Here is a 26,513-nt window from a genome sequence, read left to right on the forward strand (position 1 = left end):
TAATTACCTAATGGTGTGATGTCACTCAAGCAATGATGAAACCCTCTGGTGACATCATTTTTTATTTTTTATTGTAATCTTTATTTTCAGAGGGGAAGAAAAGCAAGAAAATGTATAATCCAGTATCAGTTGTTACTTAAATGTCCTAACACCAGCAATTGTGTGTGCTACAGGTAAAATGAACAGTAGTTTCACACAAGACTACTGTAGGTCAAATTAACAGTAGGCTATAGTCTCACACACTCAAGACTACATAGTCAATTAACAGTAGTCTCATACTAAATTTGACTGCAAGGTCCTTGAGTTCACGTTTCTCCACGGGTGGCAAAGTGGAATTATTGCTTCAATGAAAATAAGTGTTAAAAAAAGTTGTAACTGTTGGATATCATTAAAAGGCTTCCCTGTTAATTTTCCTTTCTTACATGCACGCACAAACAAACATTCACAAACATCACACATACCATCTTACAGTTATTGTAAATTTTTTATTGAAAAGAACATGGAATAAAAATGAAAAACTAGATTTAAAAAAATAGCCTCGTTTGCCATGAACTAGAAATGTTCTCCATACCGAGAGGAGAGCTCATAAATGGGGACAACCTTCCCCTCTCCCCTCTGCCCTGCACCTCTCTTGCTCTCTTGGCTCAGCACAGGAAGTCACATTCGGCTTAACCCCGCCCCCACATTTAGGCATCTTAACAAGCCCCATTTGCAACAGATCAAATAAATGGTCACCCAAATCTGCCCCAGCAGGGAGACATCAACTCTCCTGTTTGTCTTTGACCAAAAGGACTGTGTGCTGCCCTCCACTGGAAGCCATTAGTACTGCGCGGTTCTCCAGCTGCTTGCCCGTCATCTTGACGGGGCTCCACTCGTCGTAGTCATCACCTGTGGCAAGCTGGTAGTTGGTGCCCATTCCCCAGGCATACACAGATCCCTCTCTAGTGACAGCATAGCTGACAGACGCCCCACATGTCACTCTACTGGCTGGCTCCACCCCCGTCACAGGCGTAGGCTCGCCTGTGACGTGGTAGAGGTGGTAGAGGTGGTGGTAGAGTTCTTGAAACACGTTAGTTTCACTGGGAGAAAACACACTTCAATGCCTTGAGTCCCAAGCTGGTTAAAGTTGGAGAGGCCAAATCCGTACAGATAGCCTTCCTTTGACACAGCAAAGGTAAAGTTTTTTTTTTATTTTAGTTTTTTTATTTTTTATTTTTTTTATTATTCAATAAACAAAGTCTGGCATTAATAATCAGTACATTATACAAAATTGGAACAGACAATCAAATAAACAAAATAAAATAAATAAAGCAAAAACATTTAGTCAGAGTTCTAAACAGTAATCAAAATATGCATCTTTTCGTACACTCTCCATGCTTGTTTGGTTTTTACATGTTTCAAGGCTTTTTTAAAGTTAATCATCTCATTCATGAATACTACGAACAGGGGTCTGGCATTTTGAAATCTACATCGGTGAATAAATTGTTTAGCCATAATAATTAAACTATTGTACATCATTTCAATTGGTTTATCTTTCATTATAACTCCAAATTTAATATCATTATATTCTAAATTGGGTGATTGAGGGTCTTTTTCAGATATCCAATTTTGAAACAAATCCCAAAAAGATCTAGAGTAATTACAAACAAAAAACAGATGCTCTACAGTCTCAATATCAGAATCACAAAATCTACAGTTGTTCAAATCAAGGTTAAATCTTTGTCTCAGAAACTCATTACATGGATAAATATCATTCATTACTTTAAAGTGGGTGTCTTTAGCTTTGGGTGGGATGGGGAGAGTGAGGTATCTAGTTCAAATTCTAATTCTTATCTCTTCAGGATAATCTTTTAACAGATTTTTCCTTTTTATTGGTAAAGGGAAGATTACAGAAGTAAGAGTATTCCTTATAAATTTGTTTGTGCATTTTTTCTCCTTAAATTTGATACCGTCAATACACAATGAAGGTAGCTGAGGCACGAAAACATACAACAACATCCCTTTAACCGTATTCACCATTGCTTGTGGAATTGCCTTAATAACCACCGAGTATTGTCTTTTTGTGCAATTCACATTGTATTTATCAATAAACGTATTATACTCGAGAAGATTACCATTTGAATCCATCAAATGCAAAATTGACCAAATACCTTTCTCCACCCAGTCACAGTAACACAAAGATTTTCTTTTAAATAAAATATAATGATTATTCCAGATCGGTGAATTATGTGGAGTAAAATTATGTTTATAAATCAATTTCCAATATAATAATACCTGCTGATGAAATGTAGACAACTTTATAGGTAATTTAGTTATACAGAAATCACAACTCAACACAAACTCTATTCCACCACACTTTTCAAAGATTTTAGCCGGGATATTGAACCAGAAACCATCCATATCCTGTAAAAATTGTTGTAACCACTTTAGTTTTATCATTCCATTCATTGCTTCATAATCAATCACATTTAGACCTCCCTCTTCTAACGGTTTTATCGTATCACCTTTTCTAAGATAATGATGTTTATTTCTCCAGATAAAATTGAAAATCTTTTGATTAATTGATTTGATTAATTTGTCAGGAATGGCTAGTGAAAAGGCTGGGTATATAAACCTAGATAGCGTTTCAATTTTAGTAATCAAGATACGTCCAAAAATTGACAGATCCCTCTGTAACCATGAGTTAAGAATAGACTCATTTTTCTTAATAGTAGTCACAATATTTCGGTCTTCTCTGGCTTTACAATCTTTCATTATAACCACCCCTAAATACTTCACTTCATTTTTAACAGGAATCTCATATAAATCTATTAATGGGTGGTCATTAGGGGTGTCACGATACACTCAGTTCACGATACGATACGTATCACGATACTGGGTTCACGATAACGATACGATACGATACGATTTTAACAATATTTTTTTAAACTTGAATAATGACAATATATGACTGGAAAAGTAGTATTTTATTTGAAATGCACAAATACAAAACATGCTGTTGTGGGAAATTGTTATTACAATAACAACTAGAAAAAACATGAGATTGGAGATAAGGCTTATCTTGAAATAGAATGAGTTACACCGTCACTTAGATTTACTTTGAACTAAATAGATTTACTTTGAACTAAAAGGTTTCTCAGCAGTATAAATTCTCATTATGCATCTTCAGTTTTTCTTCAAACTCAAACAACAAGACTTTTCTTAGTCTATTTTTTATGCATCTTCAGTTTTTCCTGTCAAGTAAACAGTTTTGCCAGAAACTCAATTGAATGGTTTCTCTCCTGTATAACTTCTCATGTGTCTCTTCAGAGACTTGTTCAACTGAACTACTTTCCACACATTGAACTTCAACAAACAAAGACGTTTCTTTGTCTACTTTTGAAAAAAAAAATTTTTTTTTTTTTTTTTTTTTTTTTTTTTTTCACGATATGAGATTTCATCTCAACGATACATATCGTGACGTTTTACTATCGCGAAATTTCGTGGGACGATATATTGTGACACCCCTAGTGGTCATGAATCGCAATAAGTTCACATTTCTTTAAGTTTAGCTGTAATCCAGATGCTTTAGAGAACACATCTATCTTCTTGATTACCAAAGGGATCTGTTCTGCCCTCTTGAGGAAGATGGTGGTATCATCTGCCAACTGAGTTACACTCAAATGAATACCCAGCACATTTAAAGGTTCAATTTCTGGGCTGTTTTTAATGAAAATAGACAACAATTCTGCTACTAAAATAAATAATAAAGGGGAGCTGCCGCAACCTTGACGGATCCCGCGTTTAACCTCAAATCTTCTAGTTGTTCCCTGAGGGAGAGAGACTGAACTATTGATGTCATTATACATCATACCAATAATCTTAATAAAGTTTGTTCCAAAACCAAAGTATTCTAATGATTTTAATATAAAAGGATGTTCAACTGAATCAAAGGCTTTATAAAAATCTAAAAATAAAATAAAGCCATTATCTTCAACCAAGAAATTATAATCTAGTAAATCGAGAACCAATCTAATGTTATTATGTATAGATCTTTCCTTAATAAATCCAGATTGAGTTTCACTAATTACCTGTTCCATGCCCATTTTCAACCGATTGCCAATAATATGCGTAAATAATTTGTAATCCACATTCAATAGCGTTATAGGTCTCAGATTATCTATGTATTTTTTGTCCTTACCAGGTTTAGGTAACAACGTTATAATACCTTGTTTCATTGTTGACATCAAATTATTATTTTCAATACATTCCATAAGAGCCTTAAATAGCATCTCTTTAATGTCTTCCCAGAAGAATTTGTAAAAGTTTGAGGTCAAACCATCTTGACCAGGAGCTTTACCTACTGACATTTGTTTAATGGCTGTATCCAGTTCCTTCATACTAATCTCAGAGTCACATATTTCTTTAAATGCAAAGTCAATTTGAGGAATGAATTGTTTGATACCTTCAAGAAATGATATTGAGCTCTCCATGGAATAGGATGAGGAGTATAATTTAGAGTAGAAGCGATGGATTTCTTCAGAAATTACCTTTGGCTCAGAACATTCTCTGTCATTAATCATCAAAACATTTATTTTGTTTCTTTCTTGTCTTCTTTTTTCTAGTCCAAAGAAATAAGATGTGTTCTTTTCCCCTTGTTCAATCCATTTGGCTCTAGATCTAACATAAGCTCCTTGTGCCCTTTGGATGAATAGGTTATCTAATTTGGCTTGCAAACTTAGAATCTTTGCTTTATCTTCATCTAATAACTCTTTTTTCCTGCAACATTCATTTAATTCTTGAACCATTTTAAATTCATTTTCCTTCAGCTGTTGACATCTGATTTTGCTAAATGTAATAGAAAGACTCCTGACCTTATATTTGAAGTATTCCCATTTCCTACAATAAGTATCAATTTCTGTATCGTTTTTAATTTCCATCAATAAAGCCTTTACTTTTTCCACATATTTTTCTACATTTAATAAATCAGCATTGAATTTCCAATAATTTTTTCTGTATTTGGGATCATTCTCTGGTTTCAGTGTAATTTCAATTACAGAGTGATCCGTTAGGGGAGCAGCAGATATTGAGACATTTGACACACACTTAGTGACTTCTGGGGTCACCAGCCAAAAATCAATTCTGGATCTTGAACTGCCATTAGGTTTTACCCAGGAAAAAAATCTCAAAAGTGGATTTTTCTCTCTCCAAATATCAATAAGAGAGTTGACATTCATGAATTCCTTCAATGCAGTATTATGATGATGATTGTTGTAAGGAGAAGGACATCTATCTAACCACTCGTCCGGTGCTATATTAAAATCCCCACCTATTAAAGTAAATCCTATGCCATACATTTGCTTATATTCAGCAATCACTTCTGTCAAAGTACTTAAAAGTATTTTGTTCTGAGCAGTATTATTATACCCATATATATTAATCAGAATAGCAAACGTCCCTTCAAAATTAATAACCATACCAATCCAGTGACCATCCTTATCAGATTTGAGTGTTATTACCTCCCCAGGGAATCTATGTAAACATATGGCCACACCTCCAGATCGATTGCTGCCATGAGAAAAGAATATTTTATCTCCCCACTGGTTCTTCCAAAAAGTAGTGTCCTCTTCACATGAATGAGTCTCTTGCAGAAAAATGCACTGTGCTTTTAGTCCTTTACAAAACAAAAAGGTGGCCTTGCGCTTTACATTGTCCTTTAAACCTCTTGCATTTAAAGATAAGAAAGAAATCTCTGACTTTAGAAAAAACATTGATAAAGAAATAATATACTTCGCAACACGTTGTTATAAACAACAACAAGAAAGAACCAACCTAGACGTGTGCTGAAACTCAGAAGTTCCTCTGATAAAAATAATAATAATAATCGTCGTCGTCTCCTCCACCATTCATTCACTGTCTTTACCGTTCAAGTTACATATCAATGTTCACTCTTCCAACTTAGATCCGCTGTCCATTGATGAATCCAAAGGGACCGCGAAAATATGCCTTCTTCCCGGCCTTTCTCGCTTCTTCTATCTTGGGCCACAGAACTTCTCTCGCCTGTTTATCAGCCGTGGATAAATCTTCAGTGAAGCGAACGCCCACTTGTTTACAGGCCTCCGACTCCTTCGTCATTCTCCAGAGCTCATCTCTATGCTGGCGCTTGACAAATTGGATGATCACCTGGCGTGTTCTCTTCTCCTCCTTCCTTCCCAGCCGATGAACGGTGTCGACTATCTCTTCCATCTTCTGTGCCCACTGTGGTGCTATCTTCTTGAGTAATTGAATCACCTCATCTCTTGTGTTTTCATTCACTGTTTCCTTCATACCTTTAACTCTCAGATTCCACCGCCTGCTGTATCTCTCATGCTCACTTGATCTCTCTTTGAGGATGGTATTTTCTTTTTCCAGCAGTCACTTTTTTTTCTAAAGCATTCACCTTGCTTTTGCATTCTTTTGTTTCCGCTGCATTGACTTCCAATGCTGTAGCCAGGCTGCCGATCATTGTGCTGTTCTTCTTAATCTGAGAATTGATGTCTTCCAGTTTATTTTCTTGTTTGTCAAATCTGGAGCACAGGGAGTGTACTGCCGTCAGAATGGATTCAATTGAAGATTCCTCACTAGGTTTTACCCACTTCCGTGCGGACTCCTTCTGCGGAGTACTGTGTGGGGATCCCTCTACCTCGGAGTAGCTTCGTTTATCCGGCCCGGGATTATGAACTTCCATCGCCGTGTAGTCATGAGAAACAAGCGCGTCCCCAGCCTTATTAGCTTGCTTATTGCTAGTTTGCGTGGTGTTAGCTTGTCTATTGCTACCTTGACCGATGCTAGCCTGCCTGTTGCTAACTAGCCCGGAGCTAGGTGGCTTGTCAGGGCTTCCGGTGAACCTGTTGCTACTGCCTGACGCCATACCTTGACTTTTTTCCTTTGAGTCTTGCTTCTTTTCGACGTTTGGCATTTTAGAACGTTGCCTAAAATCTTCTTTGGGGGGGAGACGAGTCCCTTTTTCATGCATTTGAGGAACTTCCTCGTGCACTCTCAAAAGCGCGTCTGCTTAGTCCGCCATCTTGCCGCCAACCTGGACGCAGCAAAGGTAAAGTATGCTCCACAGAAAGCGTCTATGTGACGCCCGTGGTGGGCTAGTAGGCGTGGACTCAATTTAAAACACCGACAACGCCACCTAGGTTGGAAGAGCCTAGGACTCTTTTAAATAACACAAAAAGGGATCTAAAACAAGGTTCGTTTCATCGGGTGGAGAGCAGTTAAAACCAGTGGTGTATCAAAAAAAGGTGAACAAGGACGCAGTGCAAGGAGTAACAGTTTTTTTAATGGCTAAAATATAAAATGCAACAACGATAATCACCTAGGTCTAAAAATAAAAGACAGGGGGTTAAAACTGCAGCAGCTAAAATGTCTTCGTTAAAATACAGCAACTCAAATGGTCCAGCTAAAACTCTGGGCCAAGCCCATAAAGTGCTCGTGCTGGATGACTGGGGGGGAATCCGGAGTCCGCCGTGCAGGGGGTCTCCTCTCCTCCTTGGTCAGACCTGCAGACACAAACTGTAGGGGAGTCAACCGTCCTTTGCTGATATCCTGCTTATGACACGTCTACACCACAAGCACATGGAACACCGAGGAGGTCAAAGACTTACGCGGAAGGGAGAGTTTATACTCTCCCTCTGCTGGCCGCTAGCGAGCGGTGCTCCAAGGCTGGGTTTGGGTTGAGTTTCGGTCCAGCCCACTGCTCCTTCTGGTCTGCTGCTGCTGGGCTGCTGCAAGGTCTGCTGCTTCAGGTCTGCTGCTAGGTCTGCTGTTTCAGGTCTGCTGCTTAGGTCTGCTGCCTCAGGTCTGCTGCTTCAGGTCTGCTGCTTCAGGTCTGCTGCTTCAGGTCTGCTGCTTCAGGTCTGCTGCTTCTGTTTAGGTCTGCTGCTGTTGTTTAGGTCTGCTGCTGCTGCCACTGCGATCTGCCACTGCCTCTGCGTCCCACTGTCAGTCACTGCATGTTCCTCTCTCGTGCCTTCCTGTATCGACAGTTTATATACTTTCCCAAACAGGTCAAGTCCCTCCTCTGGTGCTGTTTAATTGGTCAGCTCAGTTCCATCTATTTTCTAATAGGCCGCCCGCACTGCCTGTCTTTCTTGTCACAGATTGGTGCCAATAGACAACAGGTGTGCAGTGGTGGTCAAGCTTGAGACAATTAACACAAAACCACGTCTAGAAAATAAAAGCATGCATCACTTCCAAAGGAAACATAACAACTCAAAAATAATTAAACACTGCAAAAGAAAGAACAAAGAAATACAAAACATTGTCTCACCGCCCGGCTCACATCCCCCCACACTTTTCTGTTGGCAGTCCCTTGCCACCTGATGTTAGTCTCTGTATCGGGCAGGCGGTTGGCCCAGGTTCGTTCTGGCTGAACGCCTAAGAAGTCCATCAACTCCCGCACCTGGGGGAGGCCCAGGCTGCTCTGTGGGTGGGAACCCATAGAAGAAAGGGCCCGGAAGTCCTTGGGTTTCTGTAACAGGTTCATTAGTTTGAAGTGGGGGTTCCGCTGGGGGCGCTGTGCACACCTTAAGGGCATTTCTATGAATAGTCTGTTCTCGCCCACCCTTCTCGGGCTGCACACGATACACCACCCCCGCCTCGCCCACTGATCCTAAAACCACATAGGGTTCGGGACCCCACCAAGGACACAGCTTCCCTCTTCCTTGTCTATTTCTATCCCGTACCCACACTCGTTCCCCAGGTAATAAAGGCAAGGCAGTCGCTTTTCGATCATAGCGGCATTTGTGTTGAGAGGCTGCATTTGCTGTCCTCTGTACAGTCAGTTTATAAGCTGTTGACAATCGTCGTTGGTGGTCTACCACCCAGCTACCAAGATCATGTCTAGATTGTCGGGGGCCCACACCTAGACCTATGTCTACCGGGAGTCGCAGATGACGCCCAAACATAAGATAAGAGGGAGTGTAGCAAGTCACAGAATGGGGGGTATTATTATAGGCATGCACTAGCTCAGGCAGGTATTCAGGCCAACGATGTTGCTTTTCTAGCTCTAAGGAGCGGAGCATATTCAAGAGAGATTGGTTAAAACGTTCGGCACTACCATTCCCTTCAGGATGGTAGGGCGTAGTTCGACTCTTAGTTATACCATAGGTATCACACAATTGTTTCATCAGGGCCGACTCAAAATTGGGGCCACGGTCAGAATGAAACCGGGCCGGGCAGCCGAATGGTTGTATTACATGGGTCCACAACGCCCTTACTGTAGTCTGAGCGGTTTGATCACGGGTGGGAATAGCCCAGGAAAAACGAGTAAACAAGTCAGTGGCAACAAGAATGTTCTGGTACGTGTCTGTAGGTCGGCCCAACGACAGGAAGTCTAGCCCCACAATTTCTAATGGGTAGGAGACGGCAATAGGATTTAATGGGGCTTTAGGCGGTATTTTCTCCCTCTGTAGGCTGCAGGCAACACAACCCTGTTGGAATCGACGCACCTCTCCCTCCATGTTCGGCCAGTAAAACCGATGGCGAATCCGGACAAGGGTGCGGTCCACACCGGCGTGTGCTGCAGCCTCATGGGTTTCTCTCCAGACCTCTCTGCACCTGGAGCTTGGACACACAATCTGGAAGTGTTCCTCAAGAGTGTGGGGGTCAATTACTTTTCGACACAATATTTTATTTCTCACTTGTAGCTTTTTCCACTGTTGCAACAGTCTCTGGGCTCTGTGCGACATTGCCAAGCGTTCTGGTCTACCAGGGTGTGTTTGCCTCCCAACATACCTCTTGACAGCTTGAATGTCAGGGTCACCAGCCTGCGCCTCCTCCCATTCACTGCTGACCCAGTCCTCTCCTCCACTAGGGGTCAGTTCAACGGCAGCCACGCTGATCAGTCCCGGGACTTCGGGAGGCCCTGCAGGGACGGGGCACCTAGACAGGGCATCAGCATTCACATTGCTTTTACCAGAACGATATTTCACCTCATAATCGAAGGAGGCCAATTGGGCCACCCAACGTTGTTCTACCGCACCTAGGCGGGCAGTTTGCAGGTGAGCAACTGGGTTGTTATCAGTATAAATGGTGAAGTGAGCACCGGTCAGATAGTCCTTGAATTTTTCAGTCACCGCCCACTTAAGACCCAGGAGCTCCAATTTGAAGGAACTATAGTTTGCATCGTTCCGCTCAGCTGGATGTAAGCTACGGCTTGCATAGGCTATCACCCGCTCTCGCCCTTCTTGGACTTGGGCCAGGACTGCTCCAAGGCCCAGGTTACTGGCGTCTGTGTAAACAAGGAAGGGAAGGTTATAGTCGGCATAAGCCAACACGGGTGCAGTTGTCAGTGCCGTTTTCAATGCACCAAAGGAGTGTTCACATTCTGGGGACCATTTTACCTTCCAGGGCCTGGTTTTTCTGTCGACAGGAACTCCTGTCAATAGTGTGTTAAGGGGGCGGGCTACCTTGGCAAACCCAGGCACGAAACGCCTGTAGTAGCCGGCCAGCCCTAAGAAGGCCCTCACCTGGCCTACAGTAGATGGAGTGGGCCATTCCAAGACTGCAGTGACCTTGCCTGGGTCTGGTCTTACCCCATTACAATCCACCACATGACCCAAGAATTTCACTTCCTGCTGGAGCAGTTTACATTTGTCTATTCGCACTTTCAGGCCATGCTGCTGGAGTCTCCCAAACACTTTGTCTAGGTGCTGTAGATGAGAAGAAAAGTCAGGGGAGTAAATAATGATATCATCCAAATATACTAGTAAGGAATCAGTCACCTGTCCGCTTAAGCACTGTTGCATCAGGCGCTGGAAAGTGGCTGGGGCGTTGCAGAGCCCGAAGGGCATGCGTTCAAACTCGAACAGTCCCAGGGGAGTGGTGAACGCAGTCTTTTCCCTGTCCCGAGGGTCCATCTCAACCTGCCAGTAGCCGCTGGCCAGATCGAGTGTTGAGAACCACTCGGCTCGGGTTAGGTTGGTCAGAGTCTCCTCGATCCGAGGCAAGGGGAAAGCATCTTTATGTGTTACACTGTTCAATTTCCTATAGTCCACACAAAATCTCCAACGGCCATCTTTCTTTCGGACCAGTACTATAGGTGCTGCCCATGGACTACGACTTTCCTTAATCACCCCTTTCGCCAACATGTCTGCAAGCATGGTTTTCACTTCTTTATACATAAGAGGGGGAAGGGGGCGGTACCTTTCCTTGACAGGTGCTGCATCACCTGTATGGATGCTGTGTTGCACCAGGTCCGTTCTTCCAAAATCCTCCTCTTCTCTGGCGAACACGCTCTCCCATTTCAGCAACAGGGCGTGCAGCTCCTCCTTTTGCTGTGCAGACAAATTAGATTGATTAGCTAGGTCGCTCACCTCTTTTGGCAATTCTTGACTTTTTCTGGCAGTGGTGGTGGCATCTACCAGCCCCACGTCAACGACGCAGTCTTCACCCAAGGACAGGTCTAGATCATGGGCGCCGTGCACGTCAGCTTCGTCCACATGATACAATTTCCCCAGTCTCTGGTGTCGACCTATGGACAGGCTGTAGGGGTGAGGATTACACACACGTATAGGGACTCTTCCTTTCCTCACCACTGCCAATGTCTTGGCTACGCCCACGTTGCTGGTCTCTGCGAGCGGCTCCACCATGGCACAGTAATCTCCTCCATTGATGCCCATTCGAGTACGTCCCCACACCAACATTTCACTCCTTGGGGGAACCTTGATGGTGCCTCGTCGAGCCAGCCGCACATATCCCAGTGCTCCATCCTCTTCCACAGTGGCTTCTACACGACGGCAGGTCGCAAAGGCATCCTTCCAGACCCTCGGGTTCTTTAGCTGGCGAGGAGAGACACCAGATCTTCCGGGAGACTTAAAAAGTAAATCCCAGCAAGCTTCTATTACATTCATGCCAATTAGGAGGGGTTTAGTAGTACCTTCATCTTTGACTATCAAAACCCCCCGCCCCGGTATCATAATCCCATCTATTTCAAAGTCCAGCACAGCGTAGCTTGTGTATGGGATCGCGAGGTTATTGGCAGCTCTCAATTTCAGAATCAGAGGGGCCCTACCCAGCTTAGCTTGAGTAAAGTGTTCATCGAATAAACTCTGGCTCATCAAGGTGACTTGTGACCCCGAATCTAATATCCCTTGTAGCTCCACCCCTTCAAATGGTTACTCCTATGGTTGGGCATTGTCCAATAAACGCCTCTGTGGTCCTTGACTCTCTCCGTGAGCTATCAACCCCTGCCCCCTCGGACCTCAGCAGCAGGGAAGTCTAGTTTAAATGTGATTGGGAAACAGTGGGTCTGCTCCGACAAAACCTGGCAATATGCCCGGCTCGTCTACATTGGCGACAGATGGGCCTACCCTGTTCGTCTCGGTCGTTGGTATAGGACGGTCGTAGGGGCTCTCTTCTGGCCTGTACAGGTGGAGGTGGTGAGTCTGCTGGGGGTGACTGAAGCAGCGGCTTGATCTCCTTCATCAGCTCTTGGGTAAATCCCTTCATCTGAGATTTCACATCCTCCATGATCTCTTGTTTTAAGGTCTCCCTCCAGTCAGCTTCCTGTTTAGGGGGAACATAGGAGTTGTTAACTGCAGAGCAGGTTACCTCCGACTGTGGCCGTCCATACTCTGCCTCCAGCAACAGCGCCTCCTGGCGTAGAGCAGCAAAGTCTTCCGCTGGGTTACGGCGTGCATAGACCTTGAGGGCCTGGCCTAGAGGACTTTCCCGGAGTCCAAGCAGCAATTGGTCCCGCAGAGCAGCGGCGGAGGGAGGGCCGTCAGGGTCGTGTTGCCGCAGCCTACAATGAAGCTCCCGCAGTCTAAGTAAAAAAGATTGCATCGATTCACCAAGTTTTTGTGCGCAACTGAAGAATTGTGAGCGTAATACTGGAGTGGGAATCTTATCTCCATAAAGGGAGTCCAAATATGTAAAGATTTTTCGCACTGTATCCCTTTCATCATTGTCTAGGACATTAACTTGTCGTTTCGCTTCCCCAGCTAGGGCACCAATAACAATATCCACCTTCCTAGCTTCAGCAAGTTCTTGTGCTCCCAATAGCCCTCTAATTTGCTCTTTCCACTCTGAATACCTTACATCGTCAGCAGTGCCTTTAAACTTTGGCAGCCATGGGGCCCCGGGAAAAACTGGCATCATCATGTTCACTTTTTTTCTCCACACCACAACTGCTCTCTATAACCCGATCCTGCCGACTAAACGCCAAATGTGACGCCCGTGGTGGGCTAGTAGGCGTGGACTCAATTTAAAACACCGACAACGCCACCTAGGTTGGAAGAGCCTAGGACTCTTTTAAATAACACAAAAAGGGATCTAAAACAAGGTTCGTTTCATCGGGTGGAGAGCAGTTAAAACCAGTGGTGTATCAAAAAAAGGTGAACAAGGACGCAGTGCAAGGAGTAACAGTTTTTTTAATGGCTAAAATATAAAATGCAACAACGATAATCACCTAGGTCTAAAAATAAAAGACAGGGGGTTAAAACTGCAGCAGCTAAAATGTCTTCGTTAAAATACAGCAACTCAAATGGTCCAGCTAAAACTCTGGGCCAAGCCCATAAAGTGCTCGTGCTGGATGACTGGGGGGGAATCCGGAGTCCGCCGTGCAGGGGGTCTCCTCTCCTCCTTGGTCAGACCTGCAGACACAAACTGTAGGGGAGTCAACCGTCCTTTGCTGATATCCTGCTTATGACACGTCTACACCACAAGCACATGGAACACCGAGGAGGTCAAAGACTTACGCGGAAGGGAGAGTTTATACTCTCCCTCTGCTGGCCGCTAGCGAGCGGTGCTCCAAGGCTGGGTTTGGGTTGAGTTTCGGTCCAGCCCACTGCTCCTTCTGGTCTGCTGCTGCTGGGCTGCTGCAAGGTCTGCTGCTTCAGGTCTGCTGCTAGGTCTGCTGTTTCAGGTCTGCTGCTTAGGTCTGCTGCCTCAGGTCTGCTGCTTCAGGTCTGCTGCTTCAGGTCTGCTGCTTCAGGTCTGCTGCTTAGGTCTGCTGCTTCTGTTTAGGTCTGCTGCTGTTGTTTAGGTCTGCTGCTGCTGCCACTGCGATCTGCCACTGCCTCTGCGTCCCACTGTCAGTCACTGCATGTTCCTCTCTCGTGCCTTCCTGTATCGACAGTTTATATACTTTCCCAAACAGGTCAAGTCCCTCCTCTGGTGCTGTTTAATTGGTCAGCTCAGTTCCATCTATTTTCTAATAGGCCGCCCGCACTGCCTGTCTTTCTTGTCACAGATTGGTGCCAATAGACAACAGGTGTGCAGTGGTGGTCAAGCTTGAGACAATTAACACAAAACCACGTCTAGAAAATAAAAGCATGCATCACTTCCAAAGGAAACATAACAACTCAAAAATAATTAAACACTGCAAAAGAAAGAACAAAGAAATACAAAACATTGTCTCACCGCCCGGCTCACATCTACAAAGTGAACCTTTCCTTTGAGTTTGACCACCTGGGGTGTCAGCAACCGGGAAAGGCCTCTCCTGCCTCCTCTGTTGGCAAAGCGCTCAGCCACCCTTCCCAGCTGACCCTGCTCTGCATTGCCTGATGTGTAGAGATTTCCTTCCAGCGTCACCATGACAAGGTGGTCGTTGCCTGATGCAATTTTCAAAACAGGTTGTGTCACGGGGACTTTGACTGGAAGGTTGGAAGGTTTCATGGGTTCCAGAAGACCAATAACACCATTGTTATCCCTGAAGGAGCCCCAGAGGTACACTGTCCCGTCATCTGTGAGTGCAGCTGTGTGGCTGTCCCCAGCAGACACCTGAACCACCTTCGACTCCAGCAGCACCTTCCCTGGAACCGTCTCGGAGCACTGCCCTGATGTGTCCCGACCAAGGGCACCCTCGTCGTTGCAACCAAATGTGTAGACACTGCCAGTGTCACTGAGGCAGACGGTGTGCATGCCTCCAGCTATCACTTGCACAATGCCTTCCCGTAGGGTCACCAGGGCTGGCTTCTTCCTCATGATGATGTTGTCTCCTAGACCCAGCTGTCCAAAATAACCCTGGCCCAGCACAAGAACCTGACCCGCCTCCTTCCCATGACTCCTGTGGGACACTTTCAGTTTCTTTTGGTCTTTATCATCTTCCAATTTAACCTCAGACTTCCTCTTGCCGGCGGTCTTTTTAGCAGGCATGACAGCAACAGACTGAAAGGTTTAGAAGTTTGTAGCTAGTTAACCCAAGTGAACGTGCGGTTGGTTCTTCTCCACACTGTGGCGAGACAACTGCTCCAGTGATGATGGACAGCAGCTGAGGATGATGGCACAAATGTGAGTAATGACGTAGTAGCAAGGGCTCTATATACCACCACCACCGCTTAGGTGATTGGCTCAGCATCAGGAGAGACAGATGTCCTTAGCTGATTGGATATTGGGAAATGGAGAAGGGGCAGTTGTGATGTCACTAGTGATGTTACTCGAGCAATTGTGATGTCACCAGTGATGTGACTCGAGCAATTGTGATGTCATCAGTGATGTCACTAAGGAGTTACACACCCTGAATGACGAAGGGCATGTATGCATGGGGTGCTCTAAACTATGCTGTAGAGGTTAGTCTTCCATAATTGAAATTCAGTCAAAGACCACACTTCAATCATGAGAGACTCGTAGGAAGTTTTAACAAGCTTTATTGAACAAATAACCAGTTTAAGTGTGGCGTATGGCTCCATGATATGATGACGCTCCTTTTGAGATGAGAGAGGGGGGGGGGTGTCAGTGACGTATAGGATAGATAATCCCCCAGACATACCTCTCCTCTGGTGACATCATCACTGATAACATCACTCACTGATGACATCATCATTGAGTGCTCATCACTGGTGACGTCACCAATTTTCTGTGATTTATGATTAATTTGAGTGTGTCCCGGAGGCTTTGGAGACCACTACAAAAAAGAATTGTAGCAAATGGCATTTTTCTGAAAGGATGAAATCAAGGCCGGTATATGAAACTATACTGACTGTGCACACAGACACCAGCAGGGATAAAGATGAGAGGGACACAAACGTGTTTAAAAAGAAAGTGGCTCCGTCGTTAAAGCAGCTACAGGTTCAATTCCTGCTGGGACCCATGCTAAAAACAAAGGCCTGCTGTCATGGTGCTGCACCAAACAGTCTACGTCATGTGCGTTCTCACTGTGATTCCATACCTATTCTCGTGTAATCCTATTGTATATAATAGCATCACATAATATACTGCTGTAAGTGCAGTATACACACAATGGGCCCATTGATAATGATACGATTGAGCTATAAACCTGCCAGCCATTGATCTACGCCAAAAACACTGACTTCCTGTCTGAGTCATTGTGCTGCATTCAAGGTATGCAGGGAAGCCTCCTCCAGGGACGCCACTACAATCACTGAACAGATTACATCGCTGAGCAGCACCCGCACCTAGGGCACCTTACCAGCATCCCCGCCCAGGCCCCGCCCCTCGACCACCCCACCCCCCACTGACTGCCTCCTAGGGGCATTGTTGAATATTGATGGCACTGACCTTGAGGAAATCCCCCACAGCTCTGGAGTGGAGCCCGATGGTCTGAACAGCAGGGCCAAGGTAAACACGGTAATCGGCCAATCAATCTCCGCCCTATAGTGCCCATCAGACACCTGTCTGATGAGGAAGCAGGCTGGTTAAGCGTGCGCTCCGTGCAGGAATGCGACCCCGGATTGGAAAATGGCAGTGGGAACGGCAGGGACATAATGTTGGGAGCGGGGAGGTCTTCCTCCCTCCATCCTGCACTCGTCTTTTCAGTGGGAGAACCCCCCGCTGGGAGAGGCCTCGATCGCTCCAAAGGCATTCAGCTGTTGTAGTGATGCTTTTCTCTCTCTGAGTCGGCGGTGAGAACAGCTTGTGCAGGCTGCTCTCGCTGTGCCGCTGTTGCTTTTCAGGGAGGGAGATTGCACCCACCATAAAGGTTCAATCTGATCAGGGAAGTTACCGCTAATAGCACTGACGGGTTGTCAGAGTCGCTGTTATTTTCAGACTACAAAACTTGCTGTTGCAATCGGGAGTCTGAAGTCGTGTTCGTGGTTTTCACACTGACTGAGTGGCGACAGGGGACCACACATTACAAGATGTTTCTCCAGGAGAAAATCCCTGACGAGTCCACAAACGCAGTCTCACACAGGTCTGCTCACGGCTTTATTTCTAAATAAACCGACATTAGTTCAAATTGGTTCAAAGTCAGAGTTATGGACCAAGGTACGTTTTACCGGTTATGCTATCTCAAAAAAAAATTCGGGTTTCAATAAATAATCGAATGTTCTTAGTAAACATCCAAGATTTGTATACTTACTGCTTTTTAAATTAGTTTTTTCGGTTGTGGGACAGCAGTTTTCACCAAACCAGTGGCTCACTTTGTCCGGCAGACCACGTGTCTTGCTTGCTGCAGATGCCAGCAGACATCACCCGGCCGTGTCTGCCTCACAGCTTGCCGAGGGCTTGGAGCGTCTAGTCTGAACTGGGCATAACTCTTCACGGCTAATTTTCAATGGTGTACTAACCTCTGAACTTTCCTGGGCCCCGTGTGAGGGCATAAGGGCAGCATGTTGCATACAAGCTATCATTGCTGCATGTTGTCAATCCTAAATCATATCGATTTAGAACTAACTTGATGAACTTATATCGACAAATGGAGCAGCTATCCAATGTCATCTCTACATGTATGAACACTTGAGTCCAAATAGGGAAGACCGGGCCTCTTCTGTGTATACATTTCCCCTTTTCCTCAAATAAAAGCATTTTAATGTCCTTTTGTACCCGGGCACTAAAATAGAAAATTGTTTTACTCTTCTAGGTTCCCTGGTGAAAGAATTTGCTGTACTGTAGAAAAAAAGAAAGGAAATCTTGGTACCAGTTCAAAGAGAGGAATATTTGGACTCCTCCAATCAAATCGGGAGACATTTCAACTCAGGACACAATGGTTGTTGTGATGCGGGTTATCCATTGTCCATTGTCAGGTTCCCTCAGCCTCACCCTGTGTTAAAGCACATCCCCTCGACTATTACTGGAAAAACTGGTGGACACACAGGGTGGACCAGTGAATCCCTAACTCCTGTTAGCTGTTGTTTATAACACGTCCTGCTATAGCGAGCGCTTTGTCTGGCCTTGGCCTGCGTTGCCAGGCTGGGGACTCGACGCTTCGCAAAAACAATTGATGGAACAGAAGATGGCGTGAAGCGTGTCCAAGAACATGCCGGAGCCTTACAGAACAAACACCTCTCCCTCCACTCCTCCCTTTCTTCCTTCCTTTCCCTAAAAAAGAAAAGAAGATTTAAAAAAAAAAAAATTGCTTGCTTGCTTTTATTTAGCTCTGCTGACTAGCTGGTGCTCTGGCTGGTTCAGCACCAAAGAGATATTGGTGGCCATTTTTCTTTTGCTAGAATTGAAACCATGTTCTTTCAGCTGGTCTGCAGAGAAGCTGTAGGGTTTAGCATAAATGATGATGAGTAGCTGTTTAGTTTAGTTTTGTGCTATCTTCCTAATCAAATTTCTGAAATGAATTTTTATTTACTGTTTATTTTATTTAGTTATTTTATCATTATCCCCTATTCTAGTGATATTTTGCTGCCAATCATTTTCTGGTATCTCAGAAATTCAGTTGTTTTTGGTAATAAACTATGGCCTCTATTTTGTATTTTCCGTATAAAAAAAGAAGAAGAAACTACAATGAGTTTTAAATGCTCAAAATTGTGCAAAATGAGTATGAGAAAATTCCCTGGTGTGTGAGTACAGCAGACACAATTTATAGAGCGCTGGAGTTGTCAGAGTGCTTTATGAAAAACCTGGATAAAGAACCGGATCTATTTGTAGCGTTAGCCTTGATCAGTTGAATTTCCTGTCTTTTGTGACTTTTGACCGATGCTTGACTGTTTTCACTTGGAAAAAAAGATAGGATTTACCGTTAATAAAATGTCCGGTTTCTAATCAGACGTTTGTCTGAACCCCATATGTTTCATATTACCTTGCAGACACAGAGGATCACGGATATAAAGGGGATCAGTGGATGTTGAGGGCCAAATAAAGACAAATATGCTGCTACACTGCAGAGCTCAGCAGAACAAATTCACCAAGAAAAACACATTTCAAGTCATGGTAGAACCACTACCATCAAAGCTTTACCTGTGTATAGGGCATTTTACAACAATGCCCTATATTCGAAATGTTTAAATGTCAAAAAGTACATGTTCAATATGGTCTACCGGTACTCATGTTTCAGGAAGTGCTAAATCTGCAGTAAGTAAATGGGCTCCATTCATGCTCACTGTCTTTGCATCATTTTTACAAACTAAATGTGTCTTTATGATAAACGTTTAGAGAGGATTAGAGGTGTGTAGAGAGAAAGAAGGGGATAAAAAAGGTTATATGCCTCCAGATTTAATGGAATTCATATAGAAATGTCTCAAACATGGAAACATTCAGTATAGCCTATAACAGTGAGTGTGTTCTACAATATTAAGTTTTTATGCAGACATTAACCCTAGAACACTAACGTCGGGTGATTTTCACCCGGACAATTGAATTCACGTGATTTTCATTGTCTTGCTGCTGTCTGAGGTGGGCGGGTCCTTAGGTACCTTCAGGATGCTCACTGACGTCATTGAATGTAGGTTTGTTTCCCTGCTCCCATTCATGTTTTTTTCTACCGGCCACGTGTTTGGGTGATTTTCACCCGACGTTAGTGATAGAGGGTAAAATATCTTCTGGTTAGTTACAATGGTATTGTGGTGACTTTTTTTTTTTTTTTTTTCACCACACAAGTCCCATGAATGGGTGGACCGAAGGAGAAGTTGGGAGCTCCTGTTATTTTGGGTTTATTTTTATTTTTATAGTGATTACCTCATTTTCCCCGAATTTGACATATTTTTTTTAGTGTCCCCCATAATAAACTTTTTTGTGTTTTTTGTGATATTTCACATTTAAAAACAGAAGAAGAGTACCTCAATTTGCCATGTATTGTTGTACTTTAAGATATTTTGATGAGAAGTATGTTTTATGGGGTATATTGCATCGGGTGAAATACACCCGACGTTAGTGATGGTGTGACTTTAAATCACGTTAGTGTTCTAGGGTTAAGGGGGGGGGGGGTGTAGTGTCGATTTTAAGGAGATGCATAATTTTGAACACATAATGTGTTTGGCACAATGCATATTCCTGCTGACATTTGTTGTTACCGGGTGAAAACCTATCTCTAAACACGATAAAGCAGGCGATGCTTTGGGGTGTGATTGACAGGTTGCCTGTCCAGTGATCGCTCAGCTACCAATCGTAGGCGGCGCTGCAGCTCTGTGGGAATCCCTTGGTCTCGCTGGCTGCAAATAACCAAGATGGCGAGGGTCAAAATGCCAAACTCGACTTCAAAAACCGGAGTCCACAGTACAATACAGTACCAATGGTGACGTCACAGTGGCTACGTCCATATTTATATACGGTCTATAATATGTCCAAAAATAACATAAAATTGTTGCTCCAAACTAGACCCGGCACACCCTTTTTAGAAAGTGTGGAGAGTCATAAGGTCGGAATTGCAAACGGTAACAATCAACCTCCTCTGCACCTGTGAGTCAACCTACAGAGCTGAGCATAACTCCATGGCTGGGTGAAGTGATTGGAACATACAGTATCATGATTAGGACTTGTGTTATTTCCCCCTGACTCATTAGGTCTCAGAGGCTGTCTCCATCCTGCCCTCCCATCCACCTGCACATTCTAACGAGGTGAGCGCAGAACTCCAAAACCAGACTGTGATCCCTGCTGCATGCCTGCCCCATGCGTATACACTTTCCTCTCTTTGTTAGCCCACAGCCTCACACACACACACACACACACACACACACACACACACACACACACAGACACACACACACACACACACACACACACACACACACACACACACACACACACACCATACACGGAGGCCCGGGCCGCTTCCTGCCGGCCAGCACGGCGAGGCGTGTTTCTAATTATAAACCTGAGGCAGGGCTGACAGGGGCGCACTCTCAGCAGGCCACCATGGCCACCAGGATTTATGGTACCAAAGTCTGTGCTCTCACCCCCCCCCCCCCCCCCCCCAAACCCTCCAGGGACACAGAGCCCTTCACTTTCTATGGCTGTAAATCAGAAGAGTATGGCCGGTAGCTGCCAGTCCATGTAAACGGATAGCCTTGTATCCTGCAGGAGATGGGGAATGGTCTCTTAGATGCACTTGTCACTTTGACTCCAGTGTCTCAGTTGGTCTATCTAAATCAATTGTTAACTTGATCTTTGGTTAGGTAGGTCATAATGTATTGTCCGCCCACCTAAAAAAATGCCCGTGCAATGGTCAGAGTCCTGCACGCAGTGAGTCAGACTGCAATAACGTGTGAAAGTGTTTCTCAATTAGCAGGTGCAGGACGTCCACACAGGTCCTTCAGCAGCTTCAGAATGTGTTAGATGATCCATGCACATTAATTAGCTGTTAATGGCTGCTGTGAGGCGCTAATGTGGTCCACGGTGGATTTTGGAGTTAGTTGTAAGTGACATGCGGTTTCGTGGCGGTTAGAGTTCATTTAACACTTTTAGATCATTTGGAACAGAGCCAGATCAGCTCCACGAGAGAACAAACAATTTTCCAATCAACACTAAGTCAATCATATGCCAAATAACTGTCACTGAAAAATCAACACGTATAACACTGGAAGATTTGCTGTGTATGTAGGCTAATTCTCTGCACATCCCTGTCTAGTTTGGGACTTGCACATTTGTGATGATACAACATTTATTAATATCAACACGTGACACAAAAGTGGACAAAAGTGACATGTAACGCCACGTTTCGCTGCCAAACTAAGCAGGGATGTGCTGCCTTTTAAAAGGTGCGTGTTACCATGCAGCACACATAAGACCCGTTCTCACTCCGACCGCATGAGATATGACTGCTCTGTCACACACCTTGTGCGTTACGCACACGGTACCCTTGTGCGCTAGTATGATACGCCCACGGCTGCACCCTTAAACAAGCACTTGCCCCTCATGCGTGTTATGGAACGCACACTGATGCACCTGGTCGGGGTGACGCAAAAGTCAAGTTACGCCGGGTTGTAGACTAGGGCTGGGAGACCTGCTTTGAAACACTAACCATATTCCCCTGGAGACCCTAATGCTAACCCTAAGCTCCTGACCATATCCAAACCCTAAACAAGTGGCTACCGGTGCCATAATGCAGTTGTGGCACTTGTATGCCCCATATAGGTCGCGGTGTTTGCTACTTACAGTATTTCAATCATGAGAGACTCGTAAGACATTTTAACAATCTTTTATTGAATCAAAATAAACAGTTTAAGCATGGCGTACGACTCCATGATGTGACGCTCCTCTTGCTATGAGAGAGGGGGGGTGTCAGTGCTGTATGAGATCCCCTATGGGGATTTGCTTCAACAGGAGTCATGACATTGGTGGTGATCTGGGGAGGGGGTGGGGTGAAGCTTTGCTCTGGAGATGCTGGATGATTGCGGGATGCTGGCACAAGGTGAGTGATGACTGCACAAGTGTGATTTAAGCTGTGGTGAAGGGGGCTTTATATAGTACCAGGAGAAGGGTATTTATGGTGTCATAACTGACGCCATTTGGGCAACTGACGTCACTTTGCAAAGGTGACGTCATAGAGATGGTGACGTCAGAGATGATGACATCATTTAGTGACGTCATTTGGGCTGAGGGGTATGACAGCATGGGGTGCTCTAACCAGGGGCGGACTGCATAATCGGGCACGTCGGGCAAATGCCCGGTGGCCTGGCCTGGCCTGGCCTGCAAAAAAAAAAAAAAAAAATTTTTTTTTTTTGCAGGCCAGGCCAGGCCACTCACTGAACAGCAGGCCAGGCGCCGCCTACTGGTTTACTAGTGGTTCTATTACTTTATTCAGGTTTAAAGTGGGTGCATCTCATTGTAAAATTGGACTTGGCCCAAATTGGGCTTCAAACGGCCCAAATTGGGCTTCAAACAGCCCAAATCGGGCTTCAAACGACCCAAATTGGGCTTCAAACGGCCCAAATTGGGCTTCAAACGGCCCAAATTTTTCGCCGCCGTCCGAAGGGCACGTCGGCCCGTATCGGCCTGGCCTGCTTGGTATCTAATGCCCAGCCTGAATTATGATCCCAGTCCACCCCTGGCTCTAACTATGCCTTTTAGTCTTCCATGATTGAAATTCAGTCCAAGACTACACATCTGATAAAGATGTTATGCTCAATGAGGAAATGAGCCTTTGCCAGGCATGCCAAAGACAATGAATGGTACAATGTACTCCAAAAACAAAAAAATTGTCAATGAACCAAAACGAAATCACAAAAGCATCAATGACCCACCATTTCTGTTGCTGCCCACAAACAAGCCATTTGGACTACATGTAGCTCACTGATCTCACATTTGAACAAAGCCCAAATGAATCCAGCGGTGGGTTATTTTAGCTCTGTCTTATTTTATAATCGAAAACAAGGGGAAATCCTTCGCAGACAGGAAGGTTTCCCTTTGTAATAAAGACACAAAATATTGTGCCAAAAACAATCTGGGATGCAGTAAACAATGTCAGGGAACAAACTATCCGCATGACAAATCTGTGATTACAAGGATATGGCATAGCTGGACAGTTGATCACAACGGCGTCATGCAAACCCCAGGGAGCAATGGACTTACTTTAGAAGTTAGCCAGTGATTAAAAACATGTTGGTATTCAGGTGCTATTATAAACTAATGCTCCAGGAAACAGAAGCAGTCAGGCATGCTCAAGAGTATTACACATACCAACCTGCATGCTTTCCTATACTGACTGATGATTCAGAGCAAAGGAGCCCAAGGCCTCATAAACACAGGAAATTGCATTGAATATAAAAGAAACATCACTTCAGCGGCGATGGAGTCGAGGTCAATGCAATATTGTTGATCATAGGAAGCTCGTCCCGGCTATTAACAATGACAACAACAAACAGAGGTGGGTCGCGTCGGAGCAGGACAGCAACAGGCAGAAGTGGGGTTTTCCTCCGGTGCAGCGAAGCTCTCCAGGGCCCTTAAGACATGAAAGACGCCAGGAGCCCTTTCAATACGCAGAGGTTTTGGAGAGGGGAAAAACCCCCCGATCCAGGAGCTTTGTTCCTTTGTTTGTGTTCTCAAGTGTTCTTCTGGCCCATAGGTGTACTTTTTATCTAGGGTGTGTGTGACTGTGAGCGCACAATAACTTCATCCATGGTCCTTATCTGCTAGACGTTCAGGCCGAGAAGATGCATATGGGTCATGGGGGACATCACGTATAACACAGGACAGTGGCATGTAAACCATGCAGTTCCTCAGTATTGTCAGTTGTCGCATGTTTATGCCTTTGCATCCGTGGCACCATGCAGAAGAGGAGACCGGGGAATGAGAACAAACAATATGATGTAACACAGTATGATGATGGTGAGGTTTAAGGGTTAAAGTGGCGAGAAACATTATAAATCCACATGAGAGTCACTTTCTTTCTGACATTTTGCCGGTACATTTAGACATCCGACAGATTTTTACAGTATAATACTCATATACTGTAAGGCAAGAGAACAAGACAAGAGTGGGTGGTTGAAATAACAACAGTGCAGCCCATTAATAGGTCACTATAGCCTCCAGTTCTGGTGGTCGACACTTTCATTATGGACCACCGCACATGGCTGCAAAATGAAATTGATTTACATTTTTGCAGTGTATTGAACAGAATACAGTATTGCTTTATTTTATTTAGAAATTGATAGGTTGTGTTATTATTTGATGATCATGTGTACCTGCTCTTAGAGATGTGTAAAGACAACTGTGTTTAGTGACGGTAATAAGCGCAACACATTTGATGACATTACATGGTGTGTACTGACACCTAGTGGTCAAGATACTACAGTACACAGCTGTGTAATTTGGTGAATGAGCTTCTGTAGTGTGTGTGATTGAAATGACAAGTTTACAACCTGCAGAATCTTGGGCCTCCATCCCTGAACTATACTCGCAATGTCCAATGGTTGAAAAGCACCTAAATTTCACACCAAACTATTCCTCCTGGAGATGCAGCCAAACTATTCCTCCTGGAGATGCCGCCACAATGCAGCAGTGCAGTAGTTCTCAGGGTTCCCATAAAGGTATGGAAACTAAAGGTATGGAAAATGTTTTTGAAATATCTCAATGTCTTAAAAAGTGTGGAAAACATCTAAAATTGTGACGACTCGTAATTTTCATAATTTTATTTTTATTATTCATTTAACAAACGCTGCCGGCTGCAATCACCCGATCCGGACATGTATGTATTGAACAGCCACTGCAGTTCTTCTAATGTGAGAAACACAGATTGCAGAATTCTTTACTCAAACAGCTCTTTAGTAATTCAGTCAAAATACAATGCTCAGTACATGTACAATGCTCTGATAACAGCTTTTGACCTTTGAATTTGTCAAGTTAGAATGACTTTACTTCTTCCTTATATGACATTACTTTGTGAAGTGTTGACACTTGCAGAACAAGTATTGCAGAATTATTAGATTAGATGAAACTATCTTGCAGCATTTAATATTCAGTGTGATTGACTGGATTATCAGAGGGGCAGAGTGTTAACCACCATGATTATTACAGGGACTGAAGTATGGGTAGAGTTCCTCAGTGAAGATGCAGCCAGTAAAGGAGTAGATGGCTGCAGCATCTATGTCATAAAAGGAGACCAGACCACACCCTCCACATAATGGAGGACAGAAGTGTCAGCAGTCAGTTTTGTACTGATGTCCATTCCTCAAGCATAGTCCAGTATTAATAGTCCAGTGCTTTGGTGTCAATAACATAATGTTCCCCTTCCTGTTGATCGACCCTCTGGCCACTCCTAAATTCCAGTCAGTCTTCCCTTTAACCTGAGTGAAAAAAGAACAATCCGCACACCAAAAGGAGCTCCCGTTAGGTTTTTTTTATTTTGCAAACAGCGCGACGTTTCGGGCCACACTGGCCCTTCCTCAAGACGCTCTCTGAAGTGGCAGAGAGACGCCGTCTTAAATACCTGTATCAATATACATGACATCACCAGGTGTTCAGCAATTAGTAATTAGAAAAGTTAAAATAAAGATGTACACACATAAGAGACGTAGGTTATTCTAGACACAAATGTACCAAGATTCTAACAGTATATATATACAGTGTAGACAAATAGGACAAAAATAATTATTATACATGCCACCCAAAAGGGAGTAGTTTGTGGGCTCTGTTTTATAGTAAGTAGTTAAGTAGAGTTTGGAAGAGGCCCAAAACAAATACAAATATGAATGCAAATACATCCCTGGAGGTGACTTCATTAACCACAACATTACTACTAGCACTGTGAGTACTGTGAGTACCCTTTTGATCCAGCACCCAGGCCCAGTGTGGCCTAGCTTTGGATGTGCGTGTCCCTGTCTATTTTTTTCCCTTTAACCTGAACCTCTTAGTAAAATCTTCCTGAAGAGAAGCTCTGCTTCCCTAACACAAAGGTACAGTAAGAAAATCTCTCTGGGTTG

At 44.2% G+C, this 26,513-nt stretch overlaps 1 pseudogene across 1 annotated transcript; it reads right to left on the reverse strand.

The window, feature by feature from the left end:
* Positions 1-760: 760 nt before the first annotated feature.
* LOC310794260 (regulator of chromosome condensation-like) lies at positions 761-15,126 on the reverse strand (annotated as a pseudogene). Its single transcript has 2 exons — positions 14,392-15,126; positions 761-1,185 (listed from the first exon to the last, which is right to left on the reverse strand). The product of its transcript is annotated as a regulator of chromosome condensation-like (transcript).
* Positions 15,127-26,513: the final 11,387 nt, after the last annotated feature.

This window comes from Poromitra crassiceps, assembly GCF_964638095.1.
Source record: "Poromitra crassiceps genome assembly, chromosome: 19".
Taxonomy (NCBI): domain Eukaryota; kingdom Metazoa; phylum Chordata; class Actinopteri; order Beryciformes; family Melamphaidae; genus Poromitra; species Poromitra crassiceps.